The sequence below is a fragment of the Merops nubicus genome, unplaced genomic scaffold, assembly GCF_000691845.1.
Source record: "Merops nubicus isolate BGI_N331 unplaced genomic scaffold, ASM69184v1 scaffold5600, whole genome shotgun sequence".
In the NCBI taxonomy this organism is placed as follows: domain Eukaryota; kingdom Metazoa; phylum Chordata; class Aves; order Coraciiformes; family Meropidae; genus Merops; species Merops nubicus.
Genome location: NW_008580799.1, coordinates 1 through 8397, shown reverse-complemented (window position 1 = coordinate 8397; position 8397 = coordinate 1). Strand labels below are relative to the sequence as shown.

Below are 8397 nucleotides of genomic sequence, written 5' to 3'. Positions count from 1 at the left end.
TCAAAAATTAAAAAATTAAAATGCTTGTAGTGTCTTCTTGGACCTGCCCTGTATATTAAAATTCACACGTGGTGTGTAGGGTTGTATAGTGGATCCTTCAGGGTAGTTCAAGCTATGACTGAAGGACCGTCTGGTTTGCTTTGGAGGCTGTGCACTTCAAGGTCACGTTGAAAGTCCCTTGACTGAGAGCAATATCTGCATTGTAGAGTGCATGAGACAAACAGTCTCTTCCCAGTGCCATCACTGAAAGCTTCACAATAATTTGGATGGATGTAGTACTGGGGCCCTCAACACAATACTTGGAGGAACAAGTATTTTTGACTCGGTGGTATGCGGCTGCTCTTTATTATATACAAGTGCATTTGATTGTTGTTTGTAAGAACTGAAAATGAAAATTAAGATATTTTTTAAGACTCTGTCTTGTTTTCTCTCCTGGGTCATCTGAAAAGCTCTTGAGGGGACTGGGGTGATAGCCAGTCCCACTGTGCCCAGGCCTCTGGAACAACTGCCTAGCATAAAGGAGATGCTAATATATGGCTAGCAATATTGTCGTGGAAGCAGGAAACAGCTTGCAGTGGTGGTAAACATATTATCCTGTTCTGAACCATTTCAACATCATACTTGAACTGTATATTAATTGCATATGCAGTAATTTTTACAAGTACAATAGAAGAATGATACATTCACCCTGTGATACCTTATAAATCACTAAGTTAAGAAACTCTTAAAGGCATAATAATATGAAAAAATAACATCAGTTTATATACAGGGTGCCAGGACTCAGCATATTCTAGCTGGTCCCCTCCAGTGTTAAAATCTGGACATTAGCCAGAGAAGCAATTATGAAACTTTAGAAACTGTATAGAGGTCAGTTTTCTGTGGTCCATCAAGAATACCCCGGAGCATCAACATATGTGGATGAACCCTCTTACACATCTTCTTTACCACAGCTCTGTCTTCATCTACAAGCTTCTTCATAGGAAACTTTCTTGTAATCATTAACGGAATAGTTACTAATTATTGTGTGTTGTTACGTAAGCTTTTCCTCTGTTTTATTTTGGTATAACTAATATTGTTCTACTAGGAGATACAATACGACTGTGAACATTTTTTTCCCCCTAACATTATTGGTATTGACTTACTAATTATATGTAGAATTCGGTCCAATGAATTTACTACCATGGTGATTCTTGTTCCTTCTTCTTGGGCAATGTATTTCTTCTCTAACTCAACAGTTGAAAAAAGTATTCTGACTGAAACCAGTAAGTGAAAAAAGAAATATGGTACTGAAAAATATTAAAACCCATAAATATTTGGAACAAAACAATGGCAGAACAATATGAATATGCCACAGTTCACTGTTAGAGTGAGAATCCCAGGAGGTTTTCAGCTTTGCAGTAGCCTGTGCAGATAATGTCTTGATGGGCATGTTTTGAGGCTCGAGATTGTCCTAATGATGTTTTATCCCTAGCGTGATTATGGATGCCTCTCTTCCCCTGTTCTAATTTCAGTTATGTAACATTTGTATCAGAAAATAAGAAGCCTCCTCAGACTTGAGAATTTTTTCAATGTTGCATTCTGCTACTGTCCAGTTAGAAAGTTCCGGATGTGCAGTGGTTTGATTTCCATCTCTGCTGGGCATGGTGGAAGAAGAGAAAGTGCTCAAAACAAAGACATTATGAAAAATATGAAATCTTGGGGGGGGGGGTTATTCTCTGAGAGAACATTCACTATTGTTATCTTATGGCAAGCATAGAATAAATTTGTATTCTTATTTAAACAAACCCTAATTCTAAGGTGAAATTGAAACAAATACATTGACAAGGAGTTTGACTTGGCCTGATCTTTTTAGAGTGAATAGAGAAATGCATGCTGACTTCAATAGGCACTAGGTCAGACTTCAAATATTTCTGATGTTGAATTCTAACCTTGATTTGTTTGCCATCCTTAATGTGGAAACCTCCCAAGTATTTTTTAGAGTTATGCTGTTATTTTTAATGTCTGCCCAGCTTTTCTAAGGAATATTTCAACTACTTACCACAAATTCCCGGTTCCTTTTTTTTTTTTTTTTAATTCTTAATCTATTTTTGAGTAATATTAAAGGAACTAGACAGGCATTAGGATTTCACTGTAGAATGTGTTTCTTTGGCCTAGGAGACTTGCAGTCCAAATAAGAAGGCCTAAAAGTATGTGATGATGATCTATGAGATTTCTGTGGGTTGGGGTTAAAATCCCATAAGAATTACACATTACATTATTATTGAACACTAGCATTAGCCTAACTGCATTCTGGAACCAAATGAATTTCCTTTCTCACCTGTAGGACATATAAATTACTCATCTGGACATTTCTTGCCTGTATTGTGCCCCACTGGATTACCTGGAGAAGCAACAATTTATTCTGTATGTCACTTTCATGTATGTCAGAAGATTTTCTGATTTCTTATTAGACATCAAAATATCAGAAGAAAACTTGAGAACTGATGTCTTAATCACTATCTGTCCTGGATGTCAAGGTTTCCTGAGGGCCTTGAGGGTTTTTGCTGGTCTTGATGATTGCTCATCAGCTCTTCCAGAAAGAACTGGTTATGCAGCTTATGCTTCCAAGAGAGCAGATCTTTATCCTGCACATGTGGTTTGTCTTCTTGTTCATGATGATCACTTTTGCTTTTCCCTGTAGTCTTCAGGAGACCGAAGACAAAAATCTCACCATACTAAGCCATGATTGCACCTGTATAAGGTGCATGTTTATCAGAACTTGAAGGCCAAATTCCAGAAGCCCTCAACACGATGAAACCAAGTGAAATCAAAAAGCAGCACAAAAATGGTAACAAATGTGATAACAGGAAGCTATTTCAACTAATACTCCTAATTTATGGTACAGAGAGATGCCCTATTTTTCTCATCTCAGCCATCTTTCAGAATAACTAATCAAGAGATGGAAGAATGATGTACACACAGCCTAGTTTCAAATGTTGAGCTCTCTAATATCCCAGGGATACTGAGCATTTTTCTGCTTTCTGTGCAACATTTTTTCCAGCTCAAATCATAAAGCAATGGCAATTAGGCTTCACTGTTGAACTGAGTTTTCTCTTCTCTCACTCCTGGGCACCAGCACAGAGTATGCAAAACAGAGAATGAAAAGCAGGAATTGTCTTGCTACTAATGGAGCAGGCAGGTGGTAACCCCACTTCTACTTCCTAATGTGTACGGGTGATGGAGAAAGGCTGTAATCATCCAAGTCAGAATAAAGTGCCTTTGGACAAACCAGTCTCTGAATGATGCAGAATGATGGTTGCCTGGCAATCTTTTTGAGCTTTTGATACTGTTAATTTGCTATGTATTTTTAACACAGCACCATTCTTTGGTAATTACTGTAGCTGGTGCCATGGCAAAGAATCTTTAAATGGTATACATTAGATGATTTTGCTGATGAGATTGCCTGCTAGCAATCTTATTATTCTCCTGTGATGATTCCAAGCGATTGTTTCAGACTGAACATAGTCTGGAAGCCTGGGAGTTATTGGATCAGAGTTCTCATTTTGGCAACAGCAAAACATATCGCATGGCATGTGAGTGGCACAGATCCCCTCTGTTCCTCTGTCACTGGCTCTTCAGTGGAGAAATGACAAGAAGCAATGTTTACCTCAAGCAGAAGCTGTTAGACTGTATTACTGTGAAGGACGGTAAAAGTTTCTGCAGACAAGCTGTGAGCATATACAGGTAGTTATCTGGGCAGTTTAAGTGTCCTACAGAAGATACTGAGAGCCTTGTTTTATTAGAGAATTGTCACCTGAGACACTGTTGCATTGAATTTCCTCACCTGCCAAATTCTGCTATGGCTGACACATACTTTTAAAAATAAACTTATTCTTCACATCTTCTGTCTTGTCATATGCTTCCATCTCATTTGCCTTTCCATTTTGTCATCCAGATCTCATGTTCTCTTTTTTCCTTTTCTCACACACCTCTTTGTCTTTCCTTCCTTTATACTGTTTTCTTTCTCTTTTCCTTCACAGTATGTTGTCCTCTCTCCCTTTCTTGCCTTTCAACTTCCCTCTTTCTACCACTAGATTCTCTCCCTCTTCATCCTTTCTACTCAGTATGTTAATAAAACATTTGACCATTAAAATATTTTCTGTCTCTTCTCTTCAGGCTTCTGAATTATTGCTATAGTTCTACTAAAACTTAATTACCACATCAAAGGGGAGCTGTCCTCATTTAGGCAGGATTTCAGGCCTTGCAGATTTTTAACACATTTGCCCTAATTAGAAGGCCCATTTAAAACAATACTTCTACAGAAACAGGAGGAAATTGTACAAGTTGTTGTCAGGATATTGAACATGTCTTACACAGAATTTGAGAAATATGAAAATGTCAGAAATTTCATTGAAAACATGTCTTTTATAAAAAACTTACAAGTGAGTTGTAGGTGTTGAAATAATGCAGATGGTGAGATATAATAACATCCCACTTTTATGATAATAACACATACTTTCTCTATCAGGTACATATGATCATTTTTAATAAGCAATAATAGTGTGTCAAGACCTATAATCACTACACTTTAAGACAGAAAGCATTACTTTATGAGCTCTTTGCAACAAACCCACCTTTTTCCATCACATGCTTTTTATAGCTTCCTTGTTCCTAATCAAGTAAATTCATTTTCTGCAGTCCACATAAAAACTGTAATAATAAATTGGTGAGTGCTATGGTTTCCCTTCTGTAACTATAATCTGTTACGTTCTCCAGCTATTAAGTCTTTGTATGTAAGCTTGTGCTGTAAGCACTTGTTATTGTAACTCCGGGTTTAAGCAGTGTGACTTGTACTTAATCAGTACTTCAGGTCCTTTCCAGCCCTGTTTCTGAGATGGTGAGTCTGCAGTTATTAAATCTTTGTTAAAATTAAAATTGGCAGTAAAGTGAAACATTTTAACAATCACTCCTATTAATCAGTAGAATAATTCACTTAGGAAAATGGCAAATTCAAAACTGCATGGGAATTGCAATCAAGGCTACACGTCCTTCTGAAAGCACTGGGCTACTCAGGCTGACAGTCATAGCTTGTTTAGCACAAAGAAAAATTTCTTCTACAGGCAGGAAACTCTCTGGTGTGTATCATGTACGAGATCAGCATGCTGGGATCTTCCTGACCTTAAAAGTACAGGCAAAAACTTCTGCTGGCTTTATTCTGTTGACTTGGATGGAATTAAATGAGCACAGAATTTATTACTGCATCCAGTTTCCTTAATCCCTTGGAACATGTGGATGCCCCAAAGGTATGCCTTAAAACTCCACAGCATACCTGTACTGTATAAATAAGACAGGCTGCTGTGAGAGTGCCTTACCTGCTCCCTTCCTCTGCAGCTGAGCTCCACGGGGTGGTAAGGATCCTGGCTGCCGTGTTCGTAAGTCTCTGAGATAATGACTTATAAAGCTGATATTTTTCAGACCTTTTTTAGTTTCTGCCTAGCATTCATTTGACTCTGCTGTGAGGAAAGGGTAAAAAGATTTTTTTTTTTTTAATGAAGTGTTGTATATCCAAAGGTTGAATATGGAAGAAAATGAGAAACAACTGAGTAAAGTTCTAACTCTGCAAACACTAACTCTGAGTAGGCTTTGTTAAGAGTATATTGTCCATCACACTTCCTACGTTTAGAGTAACTGTTTAATAAGGAACATCCTAAGAAGGTTGTTTTCAGAAGAAAGGCAGTCTGTGCTGTTTATATGTTCATAGCTAATATAGCTCAAAGCAAATATGCTTTTTGAATAGGGGGACATTACGAAGTTACAATGCATGTTACTTTCAACAGTCACAGTAGGACCCCTGCATCTTCCAGTGTGCCAGAACAATTAATCAGTGATTGAATAAGCCTCATTGAATACGTTTCTTGGCTCTGGTTCGTTTTCTCGTAAAGTCCTCCAGCATCTGTTTACTGCCTCCAACTCAAGGGGGAGCAGACCACTAACACGAAACAGAGCACTTCCATGCCAAACTGCCTGAAGCCAAATGGCTCTGGATTATGGATGGTGTTCAACAGGCAGAATACTGATTTCTCAAATGGTACAACCTGACAGAAACAGGCCTTCATTTGTCTGCAGCCTGCAGGTGAAACAGTAGTTTAAGTGTGCAATAATGCATTTCAAGATGACATTCAAAGTCTTGTGTAACTTACCATATAAATTGGGTTCTTTTCAGTGTTTCCTTGTTCTTTTTCCAAGTGATGGCTGATGCAATGTGTTTCTGACTAAGGAAACCACTCCAGAAATGGCTGCTTCTTGGCGGTCTCATGTTTTGTCTGTGATCCACATCTTTCAGGGTGAGAAGCAGTTAAGTTCCAGTTGTTATAATAAAGCAACCACTATTGACTAGTGGCTGTAGCTGTCTCTCCTGTGGTTGGAAGATCTTTGTCTTATTTTGGCACATATATTATCAACAATTCTCCCATTCTTGGCCCCTTAGCACAAATGAGTGCTATGTGAACAATATATTCTGTCATGAGTAGCAACTTCTGAGCATCACACATGGCAACAGGAGCACTAACAGGAAAAAAAAAACCAAAAACAAACCAACAACCCAAAACAAAAAACCAAACCCCAAAATATAGACAGCAAAAATCCTATAAATTCTTTAAAACCACCCTTCTCTTTTACTATATATGATGTGTATCAATAAAGGCAATCCCTTTGCTGGATAGTAGAGTTGTAGATTTTCCAAGAAATACAGAGCACAGCTAAATATCTTTCATTGAATGCCATTAAAATAAATAGTTTTTTTGGTATCGTTTTGTGCAGTAGCAGCTTAGCTGTGGGAAGCAACTTATGCAAGAAATGATACCACATATTATGGGAGCCATTAAAGTAAATGGTGCTACTATTCCATTAATTTAAATGGGAAATTAGGATTGTGATAAACTATTAAGAGACTTTGCTTGCAGCAAACACACAGGGACACTTCTCATAGAAACTAACAATCTTGGACTGTTCCAAGCAAAATACCATTTGGGAGAAATATGGTCATACATTGAGTACCCTCATTTGCCATTGGCTCATCATGAGCTGGAGGTGCTCATCCCTCAATGAAACATTAAGTAGCTGTAAAAATGTGCTCCAGAGATATGTTTGGGACATAGGTCTTTCTGGAGATGAGTCAAGCTATTTGTGGAAGTTTCCATGAATGAGCAATTTTTGATAGCACAGTAATCCTGGTTGCAGAGGCATTCTGTTCACTCTTTGGATTTTAACAAGTGCTAATTGAGCAAAGTGGTTTGTGACCTTCCCAGAAGAGCTCACTTTGGAAGTTACTGTCTTAAAATACAGCCTGTCTCACAGGGTGTTAAACCTATTAACCTCTATGAAAAAAAGAGATCTTTCAGTGCTGTGTGGATGGACTCTGGGAACGGACAGTGGATATAACACCACAACAAGGATAGTTCTTAGGCATACAGGACAGAATTTGTCATTGCTGCCAATTAAATCCTCAGTTTCTCCATAACAAATGTGAGACAATGCAATACTATCTAAATAATTAATGTGACTGAATGTGTTTTACAATAGCATTTCTAGTATTTCTTGATTACTTGCAGTAAAGTAGCATACATACTGTGAAAAATTTCATTCCTTTCATATATACTATTTTTTTTTTAAATTGTTTGAACAGGAAAACAGATTGCTCAGGGAGCAAGTGGAATGTGCCTTCCTGGAAGTATTCAAAACTCAGATGGATAAGGCCTTGTGCAACCTGCTCCCACTCTGAAGTCTTAGGCAATGCATCCAAAGGTCCCTTTGAACATAAATATGGTATGATTCTACTCTATACTCTGAATTATAGGTATTTATACACTTCTATTGTAGTTTAAAGGACATATGAAAAGATACTTAGAAAGTATTGCATTACACTGAAGGTGTTTGAGATGTTCAGAAAAAAACCAGTTGTTGTCAGAACTAATTTTTCTGTTTGCCCAGTGACACTCATCATATTCCTCAGCTCCTCTCACAAATTCAGTTTGAGTCAGGAAGCACACTGCCTTTTACAGAATAAGCTTGTTAAGGTGCAGAAAACAGAGCAAGCCAGCAAAAAAAAAATCTTCTCAACCACCTCTCAATTGCAGATGGAACTTTTTCCTATTTGTGGCTTAAACGTGGCCATAAACACTTTTATTTTATTAGGTTTAGAGATTTGTGGGTTTTGCATTTTTTTTTCCCTGGTTTTGCCCATTTTTGTGTGTGTTTTGTTTGTTTGTTTGCTTTCTTGTTGTTGTTTTATTTTTTTTTTGTGTGGTGGTTTCTGTAGTGTAGTGGTTATCACGTTCGCCTAACACGCGAAAGGTCCCCGGTTCGAAACCGGGCGGAAACACCCGTTTATTTTTCTATGAGAAGGTCACAATATTAATA

The 8397-nt window shown here is 37.8% G+C and overlaps 1 non-coding gene across 1 annotated transcript; it reads left to right on the top strand.

Moving 5' to 3' along the window:
• Positions 1–8286: 8286 nt before the first annotated feature.
• TRNAV-AAC lies at positions 8287–8359 on the top strand. The gene has a single exon. It is a non-coding gene; the product is annotated as a tRNA-Val (tRNA).
• The last annotated feature ends 38 nt before the right edge of the window (positions 8360–8397 follow it).